This window comes from Spermophilus citellus (genome assembly GCF_964194105.1).
Source record: "Spermophilus citellus genome assembly, contig: SCAFFOLD_237, whole genome shotgun sequence".
NCBI lineage: Eukaryota > Metazoa > Chordata > Mammalia > Rodentia > Sciuridae > Spermophilus > Spermophilus citellus.
In genome coordinates, this window is record NW_027672946.1 from 125351 (window position 1) to 145137 (window position 19787).

The 19787-nt window shown below is 40.8% G+C and overlaps 1 long non-coding RNA gene across 1 annotated transcript in view; it reads right to left on the minus strand.

The window, feature by feature from the left end:
* Positions 1-19787, minus strand: part of LOC308640331 — a 184443-nt gene that overhangs the window by 105164 nt on the left and 59492 nt on the right. The gene's annotated exons all lie outside the window — the stretch shown is intronic.

Here is a 19787-nt window from a genome sequence, read left to right on the forward strand (position 1 = left end):
AATGTGGCAAAGCTTTTAATAAAAAAGCATGCCTTACTCAACACCAGAGAATTCATACTGGAGAAAAGCCATACAAATGTAAAGAATGTGAAAAAGCTTTTAATCGAAAATCACACCTGACTGAACACCAGAGAGTTCATACTGGAGAAAAGCCATACAAATGTAAAAAATGTGGCAACGCTTTTAGTCGAAAATCAAAACTTACTCGACACCAGAGAGTTCATACTGGAGAAAAGCTATACAAATGTAAAGAATGTGGCAAAGCTTTTAATAAAAAATCAAACCTTACTCAACACCAGAGATATCATACAGGAGAAAAGCCATACAAATGCAAAGAATGTGGCAAAGCTTTTAATATAAATTCAAACCTTACTCAACACCAGAGAATTCATACTGGAGAAAAGCCATACAAATGTAAAGAATGTGGCAAAGCTTTTAATCAAAAATCATGCCTTACTCAACACCAGAGAATTCATACTGGAGAAAAGCCATACAAATGTGAAGAATGTGGCAAAACTTTTAATAAAAAATCAAAACTTACTCAACACCAGAGAATTCATACTGGAGAAAAGCCGTACAAATGTGAAGAATGTGGCAAAGCTTTTAATAAAAAATCATGCCTTACTCAACACCAGAGTATTCATACTGGAGAAAAGCCATACAAATGTAAAGAATGTGAAAAAGCTTTTAATCGAAAATCACACCTGACTGAACACCAGAGAGTTCATACTGGAGAAAAGCCATACAAATGTAAAAAATGTGGCAATGCTTTTAATCAAAAATCAAAACTTACAAGACACCAGAGAGTTCATACTGGGGAAATGCCATAGAAATGTAAAGAATGTGGCAAAGCTTTTAATCAAAAGTCAGAACTTACTCGACACCAGATAATACATACTGGAGAAAGGCCATACAAATGTGAAAAAAGGTGACAAAGCTTTTAATCAAAAATCACACCTTACTTGACACCCTAGGCTTCATAATGGAAAAATGCCATACAAATGTAAAGAATGTGGCAAAGCTTTTAATCAAAAATCATGCCTTACTCAACACCAGAGAATTGATACTAGGAAGAAACCATACAAATATCTATAATGTAGCAAATCTTCTAATTGAAGGTCACTTCTTAGTCAACACCAGAGACTTCTTATGGGAGAAAAGCCATACAAATTTGAGATTGTGGCAAAGATTAATCAAATATAACTTACTTGACACCAGAGAATTAATATTAGGAAAAAGCCATACAAGTTTAAAGAATGTGGCAAAGCTCTTTATCAAAGATCACAAATTTCTCAACACCAGAGAATTCATACTGGGGAGAAAACATACAAATGCAAAGAATGTGGCAAAGCTATTCTATTAGGAAAAGTATTGTTGTTCACCAAATATTCATACTGGATAAGAACCATGTAAATGTTAAGAATGTGGCAAAGTTTAAGTATGCTTCAAGTGTTAACAAGAAACAGATCATTCATACTTGCAACAATTCTCACAAATCCATAGACTGTAAAAGCCATTTCCTGTAAGATCAAACCTCATTGGTCACCAAAAACTTCATACTGGGAAGAAGTATTACAATTGCCTAGAAATAGCTCCGTAGCACTGACTCCCCATAAAATTCCAACCCTTGTCCAGCTGGCCATTATTCATTAGCCAATGGAAGTGGGCAGGAAGCATGATTGGATGCTCCAGCTTCTTTCCTTCTGTGGACCTCTCTAGGTTCAATTGTCATTTCCTCAGTTTCTCTGTATTGATTGAATTCAAATCATCTTTTTTTTTTTCAAAAGCTATATTTGGACTTAAAGGCCTATTTGTACCAAACCAACACATTAATAAAATTATCTTATGCCTGAAGTCTATGATCACATCAATATTTTTCCCATAATCTCAGCTGGACAGAATAGTCCTATGTCAATGTCTTATTTATTTTATTTTATTTGGCTGTATACCGAGGATTAAATTCAGGTGTACTCATCCACTAAGCCACATCGCAACCGTATTTTGTATTTATTTAGAGACACAATTTCACTGAGTTGCTTAGGGTATCACTTTTACTACTAAGACTGGATTTGAACTTGTGGTTCTCCTGCCTCAGCCTCCTGCACTACTTGGATGCAAGGTATGCATCCCTTAACCCAGAAATCAATGTCTTTTGCTTTGTAGTTAATTAAAAAAGTTTACTCAGGATTTCATGTCCATGAAAAGCATTCAAAAGATGGTTTTGTCACACTTCAGGCATCAGATTCTGGTTTTTAAAATGTCCTGCATGATACATCTTAGCTTTCTACATCAAATGCAGAGTTCAAAAGTTTGAAACCAGGTGGCTGAGAAACAAAGATATAGAACAGCAAAATTCAACACATATTGTGGTTAAATCCACACATGTCATGGGTATAAATGCTCACACTAAATAGACATCAAGAGGCCTGTACATGACCCCTGAAGGTCCTGAGCCTCCATTCAGACTTTGAGCCCCTGAGCCTTCAGAGGGTCTGCACAAATGAGAAAGAAGCATACTACCTTTTCCCACCCCTAAACATACTATAGTGTTTACTAGACAGAGCAGAGGAAGCACTGTGTGCCTTTGTACCAAAGTGTGGTTCTACTTGCATATATATGACATCTGTTTTAGAACACTGGGACAGTACCTGATGAAACATAGTTGCCCTTTTTTCTCTTAATAGAAAACCACAGCCCTGCACATTTTAAAAACAATTTTGTTACAGTTGAAAAAAAATAAGAATGGTTAAAAAATGGTGTCAATGAAAAGCATTTGAACTGATGAGTCCATCCTTCAGTAGCACTTACAAGGATACAGTTGTGTCACCGAGAAAAAGGCAGGTCTGTCCCAAGCCACACTGTGAAAGCTCAGAAAGTTACATCTTTCCCTGGACCCATCCTTGGCTCTTCAAGTTGCTGTACCATGTGAATGATATTTTTAACAGTTAATAAAGTATGAGGAAATCTCTTCTACTGCAGTACTTCAGGTTCTTTCAGGATTCTGGAAGACTCAAACTTCAGCTGGGCACACTGGTACACACTTTTCATCCAAGCAGCAGGGGAGTTCAAGGAAGGAGAATCACAGTTTCAAAACCAGCCTCAGCAATTTCACATGAATCTAAGCAACTTAGAAAGATCCTTACTCTAAATAAAAAGATTTGGGGATGTGGCTTAGTGGTAGAGAGCACTTTGATTTGATCCCTAGTACAAAAAAAAAAAAAAAAAAAAAAAAGAGACTCAGGTTTGTGGTCATCAGACTCAGTTTATGCTGTACATAAGTCTGAAAAATTGCATTATTTAAATTTTTTTTTAAATTATACTATCTATAGTTACTTAGTGATCACCATAGTGCTATAAAGCACAGATACCTCCACTAACTTTTACTGTCACAGAAATAGCTCCATAATAATCCCACAATATTAAGATGATGCCTCTGTTGATGGAGGGATTCATTTGGTAGCCTCTGTTCAATTACTCTCTCACAACAGGTGTGCACTTAACCCCTGAAAGTTTCAGTAATTCAGACTCAAAAATCATGCCTTACTCAACACCAGAGAATTTATACTAGAGAAAACCCATACAAATGTAAAGAAGGTGGCAAAGCTTTTAAGAAAAGATTATGCCTTATTCAATACCAGAGAACTCATACTGGCAGTGGTTACACCCAGTGGACATTGGGCATTCTAGAGGCAATTTTATTTTCAAGTAGGGAGTAGGATTACTAAACATCATCATGATTGGCAATCCTCTTACCAAAAACAAGCCTTTGGTCTCTAAGTTTACCATGCTGAGGCTCAGGGTAGATCATACATGCTGAAAAAAAACTGGTATTTTTCTAATTTATTTTTTTCTCCCAGTGCTTTAAGCACAATGATTGTCTCCCAGTAGTGAGGAAGGGAGGAAAGAAACAAGAGAAGGAGCAGAAGGAGACACACAGCATATTATCAGAAGAAACCTAAAGCCTTCAGGCAGGAGAATTATTAATTTGGGCCTGATTGTGGTGCTACTAACACTCTGTCAAAGAGTTCTACCAATCTTCCCAAACTTACCAGTCTTGGGTCACTTGTCAGTATCAAGCCAGATGCCCCTACTTGAACAACAGGCAAGATTCTTCCTTAGCAGAAACCCCATTGAGTAAGCAGTCTTTTCACCTCTTCTTTTCCAAGAATGAATAGTGAGTCATTGAGGACTTCACCTGCATTCTTGTGCACATGCACACATGCGCGCACACACACACACACAAATTAATATTCAGGCCATCAGAATCTGCAACCCCATGCTGGAGCTGGTGACCTGGGACATTATGTTGCCATCTCCAAGAAAAACCTTTGACTTCTGATCCTGCACATTCCAGAATTTTCTGTGCAGTGTTTCACTTTCCCTTTCCACAATGCCATCTGAGAGAAAAAAAGCTACAGTGAGATTCAAAGCCTTTTCACTGCCATCTTCTCTGTATCTGAGTAGTCTTTCCTTGTCCCATACATCCTGAGTTTGTGCCAGGCAGTTATCACCTGGTGTCAAATTGAGGATAAAAGGACAGGGGAGAGATTGTTGAAAGGCATCAGAATTCTCTGCTCTGCTGGCCAAGATTTATGGCTCACTGGAAGACACTCTATTAAAACAAAGAGTCCTGTTGCTCTGCAGTCACTCATAAGGGTGAATAGGGTCCATTAAGCAAAAAAAAAAAAAAAAAAAAAGATCACAAACACCGTTCCTTGCCTGAGGGAGCAGAGAGCAAGCCTCTAGAAGAACCTACAGAGTCATTTTCTTTTTTTTTTTTTTTTCTGGAAATAAAAAGTACTTGTGTTACCAAGCCCTTTTACAGCTGTGACTCTCTTCTTTGACAATGGGGCTTTGCTTACCATCAAGGGGATAAATTCTTAAACTGTGTATGTGTGTGTGGGTGGGTGGGTGTGTGTATTTGGGGGGCAGAGGAAGTTACTGTGAATTTCACTCAAGAGCATTTTACAGCTGTTCTACTATACCTGAAGAAGATCCCTAGATGTGTTTTCAAAATTTTACTGTGAGCCTGGATCTCACTAAATTGTTCAGGCTGACCTTGAACTTACAATCCACCAGCTTCAGTCCCTTGAATCACTTGATTTATAGGCATGGACCACCTCACCCAGTCATGCATCATTTCACCCAGTCATGACCTTCTGGAGAGAGCTAGTTTTTACAGATAGTCAGCCGTTTTCCCAAGTTGTTCATGTCAAAATTAACTAATATAATTATCATACTACCAACATCCTTCTACTTTTGCTCCCAGCATCCAAAGTCAGTCTTTGTGTGATATAATAATGGCATGTCCAGTTACCAGAATAACAGAGATGGCTCATGCCCCCTAAAGCTCACTGAAAATATAATAACATAATAACCCTAAATCCACTTATGCTGTATCATCTTTTCTTCCTGTGCAAATAGAAGAAAGTCTCTTTTACATGTTCTCCATCACCTCCCACACCCCTATCTCCTGACCAACCCTGGAGCTTCCCAAATGGCTCTTCACTACTGCTTATAGAAAGCTGTAGCTCTCTGTGATAGTGCATGTGCATCTCCTATATATGATTAAAACAAACCCTAAGGACTCTTACGACAATGGCAAATCTATAAATCTCCTCAAAAGGGCCAGAACAACTGCATCTGTAACCTGTACCACTTAGACTTGGTCATAGGGAGGCACCGAAGCCCCTGCTTTCTGTTAGGCCTTCCCCATCTTATTACTGGGGAACACAAAATGCTTCCAGAGGTGGGAGGAAAGGAAGGGCTCTGCACCTGGAATGTGGGAATTGTGCAGGCACTGTTCCTGTTGCATACAGTCTCTTCCAGCATTGTTGTAAACGTGGGTTGCAGAAGACGTACATTAGCAGATAATGTCCACAATAGTCTGGAGTAGAGCTAGGCTTAGATTCAAATTCGAGATACCTTCCCACCTTCTCAGTTACCTTCCTTATAAACACTTTAAAGCATCAAAAAAAGCAAGCCATATGTTCTGGGTGTTCATAAACAGAGTATACCTTTCAGGAGAAAAAATATTGTCTCTACTTTTCTCATCCAAATTGGTATTATTAGGGCCTATGACCATATCTCCGCCACTATCAGGACTTCAGGCTGGGGGCAAATAGTCAGCCTTTCCTGTATGAAGAGGAGGACCTGCACCATTTTAAATTAATTTCCTGCTACAGTACTATAGTAGTACTGTAGTCAAAGACCCTGGCTTCATATCACTTCCTGGAATCTGCAGTAAAACCTGCCTCAGCTTAGGGACACTTTAGGCCACATGCAGAGCCCCCAGCCACATGCAGAGCGCCTCCACTGGCAAAAAAAAAAAAAAAAAAAAAAAAAAAAAAAAGTTCGCCATCTAGTGGTCTTATCAGGCAACTGTGGGGTTCTGCACATCATGATCCAGAAACTTTATTTAAGAAAACCATGGCCCATCCAATCATGGTTACAGTGCAATAACATGGCCTTTAGAGATTTTTTATTTTTTTTTTAATATTTTGTTTTTAGTTTGAGGTGGATGTACTTTTTTTAAAATTTTATTTTTATGTGGTGCTGAGGATCAAATCAAGTGCTTCATGCATGCTATGAGAACACTCTTCCACTGAGTCACAAATTCAGCCCCCATTAGAATTTTTAAACAAGAGATTAGGTATCACTTTTATCTCTGGAAGCGAAGTAAAGGTTAAAATATTTACAGGGATTGACTCTTAGCTGTGGGTGTTGTGTTTGAAGGTCTTAATCAGGTCATTGCAACAGTATTCCATGAACATCTCAGCAGTAGAGATCCATGCACCCAGCCCCTTGGATCTCAGGGTCTGTCAGCCAGGGCTGAAACTAGAAAATTTTGGATGAAGGTCATTACGGTGTAAGTTAGTGAGGTCATAATAACTCTTTTTGGTAAAGTGGTCAAAAAAATTGTTCTTGGAGGAGAGACCAAATCAGGGCACAGATTGTAAGCCCCAACCATGCAACTGAATGGATCATAAATATTAAGATTTGTGAGCCACTCTGAGTCTCATATAATAAAGCTGAGCTACAACCTGAGAACCCACATTTCTATCCAGTTCTCTGGTAAAACTGATGTTTGTCTGGGGCTCACTCTTTGGGACATAGGATCAACAACGGTATGATTTAGGCTAAACTACTTCTTGCTAAATGACAGGGGACAGATGTGAGTGGTGAGAACATGAGGTTCAGGGAATAGTTCTATAAAGCGGGGGTCACGGTGCTGACCCCAAAATGCTTTTCTTTTCATGAAGAAATTAACCTGCTACCCTGCCTGCCTTAAGTGGACGTGGTAGATCACATTTATCAGTAAACTGTTATCTTCAGGAGAAAGTCAGGTATAAAATAAATGTCCATAAGAGGAAGCCATGTTACCCTAAGAAGGGAACATTTGTGACTCTTTCCACATACCAGATTCTGAAACCCAGAGAGATAAAAATATTTTTCCTAGCTCTAAAATCTACAAGAATTTATGGTTAAGAATCCAATTAGAATCAGTTGCATTGGCCAAGGTGAACTAAAGTTATCATAGCAGTGGGGACTTGACAGTGGGATGCCATCCAGCAGTCAGTTGAAAGTTATGTAGTAGGCCTGTGTGGGACTCTTTGGAAACTTCTCTGGGATAACCAACAAAAGTGGATTGTATGAAAGGCACACTGTCTTTCTCCCCTCTCAGAGGACCCATTATCTACTATGAGAGTGTCATCTTTCCTTGTTTATCTATTCAATAAATTCATGCCTGTTATTCTGAGTGAAATGTCTGAAATCTTTCTGACTTAGTTATAAGAATTAGAGTTTGAAAGGGGGCCTTCTTACTCTCTCAGTTTATATGAAGTCACCAACCTTGTATCATTAAACATTTACAAAGTTCTCATGATCTACATTAAGCTTGCTCCAGCTACACTTTCAAGATTTACAAAGTTGTAGTTTCCAGCTCTTTCAGGAAAAGCCAAAAGATAGAGCTAAGATCAGCTAAGATAAAGCTAAATGGTGTGACTGTCTTTTTCCTCATACTCTGCTTAGGACCACCAGGAGATAAGGTTGAGCCCAGTTCCTGTGCAGCAAAGACCTTTGTTTCACACTTCTGCATCCAAATTACCAATGAGGTTAGAATGGTCATCATCCACACTATGGGAGGCCAGATATGAGATGTTTTCACAAGATACATGTGCATTTTAATCACTTTCAAATAAAGATTTGCATGTGAGGTGTTTTATGTTAGAAACTCACCAAAACAAATGGTAAGCCTGTGCACTGGACAACCAGAAGAATTTCATCAGAGGATCAGTTCCATCCTGTATCTCCAGCATAAGGGGGTTCTGATAAATGCTTGGCTCAATAAACCACTCTTAGTTTAGAAATAAGCAATAATCTGATCTCCACCCACAAATTCTGTTCAGCCTATTCAAACCACTAGTACATGTAGCCAATCAAGTTATCCCTGCTCAAGGGACACTCAAGAAACTGGAATCCATAACCTGGCTTTACCTATTCTACTCACTCAAGAAAAGTATTTCAGTTGATATGGGTTTTAGAATGCATTGCAGAACTAGTAAAAAAAAAAAATAATGTGCTTGAAACTAGGAACAAATTATTGGTTATAAATATATAACAGTAAAACAAACAAATAAAAAACAACACTTTCAGAGTTAGTTTATCCACTTAGCAACATCCCCAGCCCCATTTTGTATTTTATTTAGAGACAGAGTTGCTTAATACCTTGTTATTGCTGAGGCTGGCATTGGACTCAGGATGCTCCTTTCTCAGCCTCCAGAGCCACTCGGATTACAGGCATGTGCTACTGCACCTGGCCCCAAATTTGTTTTCTTTTACATGTAAAATATCTGTGGATCATTGTGACTGAGGCACATCTGACTTCAGGAATCATTGTCTTTTCATCTCTCACTTTCCATTTTATTTTCTGGCCTCCCCTTTAGTCATAGTTGGCAATAAACTTTTCATGCTCAGTTTCTATTTTTATTGGTGGCCCTCTGGAAGAGTATGTTCAGACCAGCTCAAACCCACTTTGCAGGTTATTAGCCTCTTGTTCAGGGGGCTTCATGCTATGAATTCCTGGTCTGGGTAACCTGTCTGACTCACCCCACATGGAGAGGAAAGCAGAAGGGGATTCCCAGGGGAATAAAAAAAACACAAGCAACTTCTGGAAGAAGAGAAAAGAGATACTGGTGATAAATAACACATCAGACTCCCTTCTGATATCCAGGGAAGCCATTCTCTATACTGTAAAGCTGAGAATCTATGTTAGTTCATGACACTGTCCAAGCACTCAGGGCTCAGAACATCTCCACTTTATAGATGAGGAGACTAGAGCTCACAGGGAGTTTAAACTTCCTGTCAAAAGCCATTGGCCTTGAAAGTGGTAGACCTGAATATGAAGACACATCCAGACTGTTTTGAATCAGTGTTGACCTCCCAGCTCAAGGCTACTCTCCATCAAGTACAAGAAGATTATCATTGACATAGAGGAGGAAGAGGGGAGGCAGGAAAGATAAAGATCCCCTGATAGAACTTCACATAGACCCTGTACTGGTAAGTTTGTTCCTGAGTTTGGGAGGTTTCCTGCCTACTAATATCTTCTAGTGGTTGATAAACATATATATTTCCACATCACCTTTCTAATTTTGGCATTCATATTGTTTTTTTTGTTCACTTATTTTTCTTAAGTCAACTTCCCTTGTATACTTACAGAAATGTCCTCAAAATCTTAAGTGTTTGTGGCAGTTTTAAACCCAAATGAGTAATGCTTGCCTCAAATAAAAATTACATTAAAATTCCATGAAAGAGGAACGAAGATGGCGGCCAAGGGAGTGCAGCACACCAGTACGCTGCGCCACTGTGCGGGAGAAACACGAGGTGAAATGGCTGAAGGCTACCTTGGTGGGAATCCCCAGTGAAATTGAGGTGCTCCAGAATCTAGAGGTCAGAATTCCAGCGCGTGGGATTCGGCTGCAGGGGCTTGGTTGCGGGCGATTTCTCCGCACGGAGGGAAGCAGTACCTGGTCGGCGGACCGCCCCGTGGATGGAGTCTGGGACGCGCCCGAGTTAATTAGCTGCGAGGTACCAGAGAGGGATTACAGCGAAGCGGATTCTGCAGGCTCCTGCCAGTGGCACACTGGCCACGCTGAGTGCTGAATTCCAGTTTTGAAATAGAGGAGAGAATCGGTCCAGTTCGATTCCTGACACCGGTCGGAACATGGAGGAGGACTGCAGCCGCCATCATGGAGAGCTGATGCAATCATCCCTGTTTTCTACTGATCTCAGCTCATTCAACTACAGAACAGGTGATTCCAGGCTGGTATTTGCCTGCGTCGCGCAGACAGATCGCTCAGGCTCGGGATTGGAAACTCTGAGGAGAATACTCTTCAGGCCTCACCCCTGGCAAGGCGGGCACCGGGCTTTGAGCAGCCAGATTCTAGTTCCCCGGGTTGCTTTGGCCCAGGGCAGGAGATCCTTCTTGGCCCGGGGCTAGGGAACCCGCGGCGACTGTGTCTTTGACCCTGCCCCTGTCTGAGTGTACACTGAGCTGGGAGAGGTCGGAGCTGCCAGGCTCGGGCTCCCGGGGCTGCCTGGGCCTGAGGCTGGGGTACCTCTGTGGAGCCTGCTCCTAGCAGAGTGTGGCAGGGATCGGAGAGGCTGGGTTCTGGCTCTCGTGGCTGCTTGAGCCCAGGGCCGCGGAGCCTGCGGGGATCGCCAGCTGAGGCCAGCCACAAGTGAAACTTGTGACGAGGGGCAGCGGGACTCTGTCTCCTGGAACAGTTTTGACCCAGAGCTGGGGAGCCCGCGGGAAGTGCGTCTTAGACGCTGCTCCCAGGGGAGCGTGCACCGAGCAGGGAGAGTTTGGTGCGGCCAGGCTTGGGCACCGAGCAGGGAGAGTCTGGTGCGGCCAGGCTTGGGCTCCCAGGGCGGCTTTGGCCTGGGATTGGGGAACCCACGGCGGTAGCCCTGAGGAGACTGCTCCTAGCAGAAAGTGGCGGGGATCGGATAGACCGGCTCCTGGCTCCCGAAGCGGCACTGGCTCAGGGTTGGGGATCCTACAGGGACTGCTTCTTGGTCTGGGTCCTGCTGGGTGCTGCGGGGGCCTGGAGGGCAGAGTGGAGCTGCCTCCTGTGCCCAGAGCAGGCTAAGGGTCCCGCCAGTGTGGTATCGTGACACCCCAACTGCAGCTGGGGCCGAGGAGAGTAGCCGCCCATGTCTGGAACAGGACCAGTGACCCGACGGCAGGGTAGCCAAGTCAACCCACTTGGAGTGGAGGCCGTGAAGAGCTGCCGTCTGACCCTGTAAGGTAGGCAGTCCTGCGTCCCACTGGCAGGACAGGCTCGGCAGCCGGCCAGTGTGGTGGACGTGTAGCATCGAGGCAGTCACGTCACACTGGTTGGAGTGGGGGTTGAACAGAGCCACCGCCAGTGTCCGGAAGGAGCCCAGAGACCTGTTGGAGAGGCAGTTAGGTACCCCCACTGGGAGTGGGGGTTGAGCAGAACTGTCGCCCAGGCCCGCAGGGTGGGCAGATCTGAGACCCACCGGTGGAACAGACTTGGAGGCCGACCAGCATGGTAGACACATCACATCAATTGGAGTAGGGGTGGAGAAGAGCTGCTGCCCACGTCCGGATCAGGACCAACAATCCGAGGATGTGGTAGGAATGTCACTGCAATTGGAGTGGGGGCAGAGTAGAGCAGCCACCCGTGCCTGCAGGGTGGGCAGACCTACGACCAACCAGCGTAGTGGATAGATCACCGTGATTAGAGGAGGATCACAGCCACTACCTGCCCTACAAGAGAGATATCCCAAATATACAAGAGAAACATAAATAAACAGGGGGAAAATTTTCAAAAACACAACAGTTTCACAAAGCAGAAAGAAACGCAAGCAACATGAAAAGACAAGGAAAGAAAGGACCACAAGCAATGCAGGTCAACTCAACTCTAGAAGAGGTAATAGCTGCAACAGATGGAATGTCAGATAAAGAGTTCAGGATATACATGCTTCAGATGATCTGGAGTCTCAAGGAAGACATGAGACAGCAAAATCAGACAATGAAAGATCACATTGACAAGGAACTACAGAAACAAATCCAGGAAGTAAAAGATCAATTTCACAGGGAGTTAGAAGTAATAAAAAACAAACAAATAGAAATCCTAGAAATGCAGGAAGCAATAAACCAACTTAAAACCTCAATTGACAATACTACCAGCAGAATAGATCACTTAGAAGATAGAACATCAGACAATGAAGACAAAGTATTTCAACTTGAGAAGAACATAGACAGTTCAGCAAGACTGCTAAGAAACCATGAGCAGAACATCCAAGAGATATGGGATAACATTAAAAGACCAAACTTAAGAGTCATTGGGATACAGGAGGGCACAGAGCTCCAAACCAGAGGAATGAACAATCTATTCAATGAAATAATATGAGAAAACTTCCCAGACTTGAAGAATGAAACAGAATCCCATATCCTAGAAGCCTACAGGACGCCAAAAGTGCAAAATCATAAGAGATCCACACCTAGACACATTATAATGAAGATGCCCAACATACAGAATAAAGAGAGAATTTTACAAGCTACAAGAGAAAGAAAGCAGATTACATTTAGGGGCAAACCAATCAGGATAACAGCTGATCTCTCAACACAGACTCTGAAAGCTAGAAGATCCTGGAATAACATTTTTCAAACACTGAAAGAAAATGGGCTCCAACCAAGAATCGTGTATCCAGTGCAACTAAGCTTCAGGATGGAAGATGAAATTAAAACCTTTCACGATAAACAAAAGTTAAAAGAATTTGCAGCTAGAAAATCATCTCTTCAAAAAATTCTTGGCAAAACATTACAGGAAGAGGAAACTGAAAATAACATTGAAAACCATCAGTGGGAGGTAGGACAGTAAAGGGGGGAAAGTAACCAAAGGGGGGAAAGTAACCAAAGAGGAAAACTAATCAGGTTTAGTAACATAAATAAACAAATATGACTGGAGGAACAAACCAAATCTCAATAATAACCCTAAATGTTAATGGCTTAAACTCACCAATTAAGAGACACAGGCTAGTCGAATGGATCACAAAACAAGATCCAACAATATGTTGCCTACAGGAGACGCATTTGATAGGAAAAGATATACATAGACTGAAGGTGAAAGGCTGGGAAAAATCATTCCACTCATATGGACTGCGGAAACAAGCAGGAGTGTCCATACTCATATCAAACAAAATAGATTTCAAGCCAAAGTTAATCAAAAAGGATAAAGAGGGACACTGCATACTGCTCAAGGGAACCATACACCAACAAGACATAACAATCATAAATATATATGCCCCAAACAATGGTGCAGCTACGTTCATCAAGCAAACTCTTCTCAAGTACAAGAGTCTAATAGACCACCATACAATAATCATGGGAGACTTCAACACACCTCTCTCACCACTGGACAGATCTTCCAAACAAAAGTTAAATAAGGAAACTATAGAACTCAACAACACAATTAACAACCTAGACTTAATTGACATATATAGAATATACCACCCAACATCAAGTAGTTACACATTTTTCTCAGCAGCACATGGATCCTTCACAAAAATAGATCATATATTATGTCACAGGACAACTCTTAGACAATATAAAGGAGTAGAAATAATATCATGCATCCTATCTGATAATAATGGAATGAAACTGAAAATCAATGATAAAAGAAGGAAGGAAAAGTCATGCATCACGTGGAGAATGAACAATAGGTTACTGAATGATCAATGGGTCATAGAAGACATCAAGGAGGAAATTAAAAAATTCTTAGAGATAAATGAAAACACTGACACAACATATTGGAATCTATGGGACACATAGAAAGCAGTTTTAAGAGGAAAAGTCATTGCTTGGAGTGCATTCCTTAAAAAAAGAAAAAACCAACAAATAAACGATTTCATATATCATCTCAAAATCCTAGAAAAATAAGAGCAAAATAACAGCAAAAGAAGTAGAAGGCAAGAAATAATTAAAATCAGAGCTGAAATTAATGAAATTGAAACAAAAGAAATAATTGAAAAAATTGACAAAACCAAAAGTTGGTTCTTTAAAAAAATAAATAAAATTGACAGACCCTTAGCCATGCTAACGAAGAGAAGAAGAGAGAGAACCCAAATTACTAGCATACGGGATGAAAAAGGCAATATCACAACAGACACTTCAGAAATACAGAAGATAATCAGAAATTACTTTGAATCCTTATACTCCAATAAAATAGAAGATAGTGAAGGCATTGATAAATTTCTTAAGTCATATGATCTGCCCAGATTGAGTCAGGAAGATATAGACAACCTAAACAGACCAATAACAATAGAGGAAATAGAAGAAACCATCAAAAGACTACCAACTAAGAAAAGCCCAGGACCGGATGGGTATACAGCAGAATTTTACAAAACCTTTAAAGAGGAACTAACACCAATACTTTTCAAGTTATTTCAGGAAATAGAAAAAGAGGGAGAACTTCCAAATACATTCTATGAGGCCAACATCACCCTGATTCCTAAACCAGACAGAGACACTTCAAAGAAAGAAAACTACAGACCAATATCTCTAATGAACCTAGATGCAAAAATCCTCAATAAAATTCTGGCGAATCGGATTCAAAAACATATCAAAAAAATTATACACCATGATCAAGTAGGATTCATCCCTGGGATGCAAGGCTGGTTCAATATACGGAAATCAATAAATGTTATTCACCACATCAATAGACTTAAAAATAAGAACCATATGATCATCTCGATAGATGCAGAAAAGGCATTCGACAAAGTACAGCATCCCTTTATGTTCAAAACTCTAGAAAAATTAGGGATAACAGGATCATACCTCAACATTGTTAAAGCAATCTATGATAAGCCACAGGCCAGCATCATTCTGAATGGAGAAAAATTGAAGGCATTCCCTCTAAGATCTGGTACAAGACAGGGATGCCCTCTCTCACCACTTCTGTTCAACATAGTCCTAGAAACACTGGCCAGAGCAATTAGACAGACGAAAGAAATTAAAGGCATAAAAATAGGAAAAGAAGAACTTAAATTATCACTATTTGCAGATGATATGATTCTATACCTAACAGACCCAAAAGGGTCTACAAAGAAACTATTAGAGTTAATAAATTAATTCAGCAAAGTGGCGGGATATAAAATCAACACGCATAAATCAAAGGCATTCCTGTATATCAGCGACAAATCCTCTGAAACGGAAATGAGGACAACTACTCCATTCACAATATCCCCCCAAAAAATAAAATACCTGGGAATCAACCTAACAAAAGAGGTGAAAGACCTATACAATGAAAACTACAGAACCCTAAAAAGAGACATAGAAGAAGACCTCAGAAGATGGAAAAATATACCCTGCTCATGGATAGGCAGAACTAACATCATCAAAATGGCGATATTACCAAAAGTTCTCTATAAGTTCAATGCTATCCCAATCAAAATCCCAACAGCATTTCTAGTAGAAATAGATAAAACAATCAGGAAATTCATATGGAATAATAAAAGACCCAGAATAGCAAAAACAATGCTAAGCAGGAAGTGTGAATCAGGCGGTATAGCGATACCAGACTTCAAACTATACTACAGAGCAATAGTAACAAAAACAGCATGGTACTGGTACCAAAACAGGCGAGTGGACCAATGGTACAGAATAGAAGACACAGTAACCAATCCGCAAAACTACAACTATCTTATATTTGATAAAGGGGCTAAAAGCATGCAATGGAGGAAGGATAGCATCTTCAACAAATGGTACTGTGAAAACTGGAAATCCATTTGCATCAAAATGAAACTGAATCCCTTTCTCTTGCCATGCACAAAAGTTAACTCAAAATGGATCAAGGAGCTCGATATTAAATCAGAGACACGGCGTCTGATAGAAGAAAAAGTCGGCTATGATCTACATACTGTGGGGTCTGGCCCCAAATTCCTCAATAGGACACCCATAGCGCAAGAGTTAACAACCAGAATCAACAAATGGGACTTACTCAAACTAAAAAGTTTTCTCTCAACAAAAGAAACAATAAGAGAGATAAACAGGGAGCCTACATCCTGGGAACAAATGTTTACCCGACACACTTCAGATAGAGCCCTAATATCCAGAGTATACAAAGAACTCAAAACATTATATAATAAGATAACAAATAACCCAATCAACAAATGGGCCAAGGACCTGAACAGACACTTCTCATAGGAGGACATACAATCAATCAACAAGTACATGAAAAAATGCTCAACATTGCTAGCAGTCAGAGAAATGCAAATCAAAACCACCCTAAGATACCATCTCACTCCAGTAAGATTGGCAGCCATTAAGAAGTCCAACAACCACAAGTGCTGGCGAGGATGCGGGGAAATGGGTACACTTGTTCATTGTTGGTGGGACTGCAAAATAGTGCAGCCAATTTGGAAAGCAGTATGGAGATTCCTTGGAAAGCTGGGAATGGAACCCCCATTTGACCCAGCTATTCCCCTTCTCGGTCTATTCCCTAAAGACCTAACAAGAGCATGCTACAGGGACACTGCTATATCGATGTTCATAGCAGCACAATTCATGATAGCAAGATTGTGGAACCAACCTAGAAGCCCTTCAATAGATGAATGAATTAAAAAAAATATGGCATTTATACACAATGGAGTATTACTCTGCAATAAGAAATGACAAAATCAGAATTTGGAGGGAAATGGATGGCATTAGAGCACATTATGCTAAGTGAAGCTAGCCAATCCTTAAAAAACAAATGTCAAATGTCTTCTTTGATATAAGGGGAGTAACCAAAGACAGGGTAGAGACGAAGAGCTGGAGAAGAAGAATAACATTAAACAGGGATGATAGGCGGGAGGGAAAGTGAGAGTTAAGGGAAATTGCATGGAATTGGAAAGTGAGCCTCAGGGTTATACACAATTACATAAAAGAGGAAAGGAGGAGTAGGAGAAAAATTATATAAGTGGAAGAAACGATTTATAGTAGAGGGGATGGAGAGAGAGAAGGGGAGGGGAGGGGAGGGAAGGGGTGAGGGGACAGTGGAGAATGGGATAGACAGCAGAATACATCAGTCACTAGAAAGGCAATTTGTAAATCAATGGAAACGTAACTGATGTGACACAGCAATCTGTATACGGGGTAAAAATGGGAGTTCATAACCCACTTGAATCAATCTGTGAAATATGGTATATTAAGAACTATGTAATATTTTGAACAACCAACAATAAAATTAAAAAAAAAGAAATGAAAACAAAACAAAACAAAAAAATTCCATGAAAGAATTTAATAAAAGGCTAGCCATCTGTTCACCATTTAATATCATCCCACAACTGAGGTAGGGTCTTCTGAATCAATTTGAATAATTAGAGCTACCAGGTCACAGAAGAATACAAATGACCACTATGCTTCTTCTCCACATGCAGTTTTCCATTCTTGTAATTTCCTCTGCACTCTAAGAGCAAGTCAAAGGATGTACCAGGTCCTCTAACCAGGATTCCAGGTTATCCTACCCCAAATGTGGCCAAGTCTCCACACCTTTCCTCAGGCATTAGATCCTGGCCACTGCACCCCCTAGTTTCTGAACACATACTTTTATAGGTGTATAAATTTATTCTGGGTCCTTGGTTTCTTCCAGCACTATTTTGTGTGAACACTGTATCATGTTGTAACTCCGATTTTACCTTTAGTGTGATTATTGCTTTAAGTGCCATTGGAAGAAGTCAACAGGATTGCATTGTGTATCCAGGGAGCCAGGCAGTGCTAGGCCTTGCATATCTTTTCCCACTTTTCTTCTGCATATCTGCTGCACAGATGTCTGACTTAGACCAATTTTCAGGGGGAAGACACAGAGGATACCAACCCCAGAATAAAAAAGGGCCTTTGAGAGTAAGAACAAATACCAGTCACTGTGAAGAGAAAAAAGGTCAGTCCTCAGGGACCTGGTCTAACTATCTTGCACAAACAGCTAGGACAGAGCTGTATTTGATCAATATTTCCTGATTCCTTGCACAAAGTTTTCTTTTATTCAACTGAGATTATTTCTATCACAAATGACATTGATCTCCTTTCTCTAAGGACAGAGTGTGCAAACTTCTCATTCTAAAATTGTCTAGTCTGTGGAACGGCCATGTAGTCATAATGACTTTCTCTCACCTAGGAGATGAACCACGTGACCTCCTAGAAGTTAATGATCCTATAGAAATAGAAATTAAAAAAAAAAAAACTTGGAAAAACAAACGGATATAGAGAGCCCCACCACACCTTGCCCTCATCCTGAAGACTCCAAGAAATTTCATCCTGTGGATGGAGAAGTCTTCATGTGATTGCATAAACCAGAAGGCTGCACATAAAGTACATTTCCTCTCAGATAGCAATATGAAGTCGTTGTGGCTTGAACTCTTTTCTCTCATAGTTGGCCACTCAGCTCCCTTCTGCTCAGCCCTATTTCACAACCGGGTTTCAGTCTGGCTCCCCTCTCAGTGCTGGTAAGGGTTATCCTTAGGAGGTCAATGCACCCCACCTGCTCAAAATCTGTACAACTACACCAGAAAGATAGCTGAGTATGGGTGAGAGACACAAAGAGTCTATGAGTTGAGGTCCCAACAATTTAAGGACAGATATTATCCCCAAAGCCTAGACTTCCAAGAAAGTGTGGTCCTATGAAAAGGGAAGGGAGAGGAAAGAAATCATTCGTCAATCAAGAATACTTCCTCTACACTCACTTCTTGTTTTATTATTTACTGTAAGATGTTTATTATGATTATTTTTAGAATGGCTAAAAACTATAAGAAACCCAATCACCCAATATAGCAATATGGCTGGGTATCTATGGTGCAACTATTCTACAAGCTCTTATGCAGACCTAAGAATGATAGTTTAAAAGTATGAATGGTTTATTTCAGATAATGTTCATATATAAATACAAATTGTTAATTGCATGTGTGATGAGATTACTACTGTGCTAGTTGATGCTGAATTTCTTGAGGAAAATGTTTCAACCCATATACAACTATAGTGGTCCTAGTGAACTTCTTGCTAGTGCATACAAATATAGAAATACATGACTGAAGTATAATCCCTGTTTCCACTCAGTGCCTCAGTGTGGCCTGGGATACCCAACTCTGGCCTGCATGCCCTGTACAGCTGTCCCTAAGAATTTATGCTAGGAAGCTCATCCAGGTACCAAACCTGTCCTGCTTCATAGGAGGTGCCACACCAAGAAGAATGACACTGTATTTTTCAGAGTGCATGTGGTCTTGAGGAAAAGTTTTTAAAATTTTAAGGCTTGAAATGGACATTCCTATGAGAATGAATGTGTCAGTGTTGCTTGAGGGTTGAGCCCTGACCCTAACCTCAGGGGGTTTACAATTCAGGATGACTATTCACAGGTCTTGCTCCTTCTCCAGTATTGTAAGAGAACTCAAGGTCACTAGTACCTGTCAAGTACCATGACCACAGTTCTCTGGGTCTGTTTTTCTCTCTCTCTTCTTGCTGCCCATTTTTTTTCAGCAGGATCCCACAGGGAGTTCCTTCATCAGCACTATGTAAAGCCATATTTGGCATGCTTCTTGTTAACACTGGGATGAAACTATAGCTTCATTGTTGGGGCTGCTACCTCTACTGGTTAGAAAATACAAGGGGAGTGTGGGTCATGTCTGCCATTACCAAGAGTCTGTGCCAGCATTAATCTCAGCTCTTGGACCAATGTGCCCAAAAGGGGTGTGTGCATTAATTAAACCTTGAAAATTCAAGAGGATAC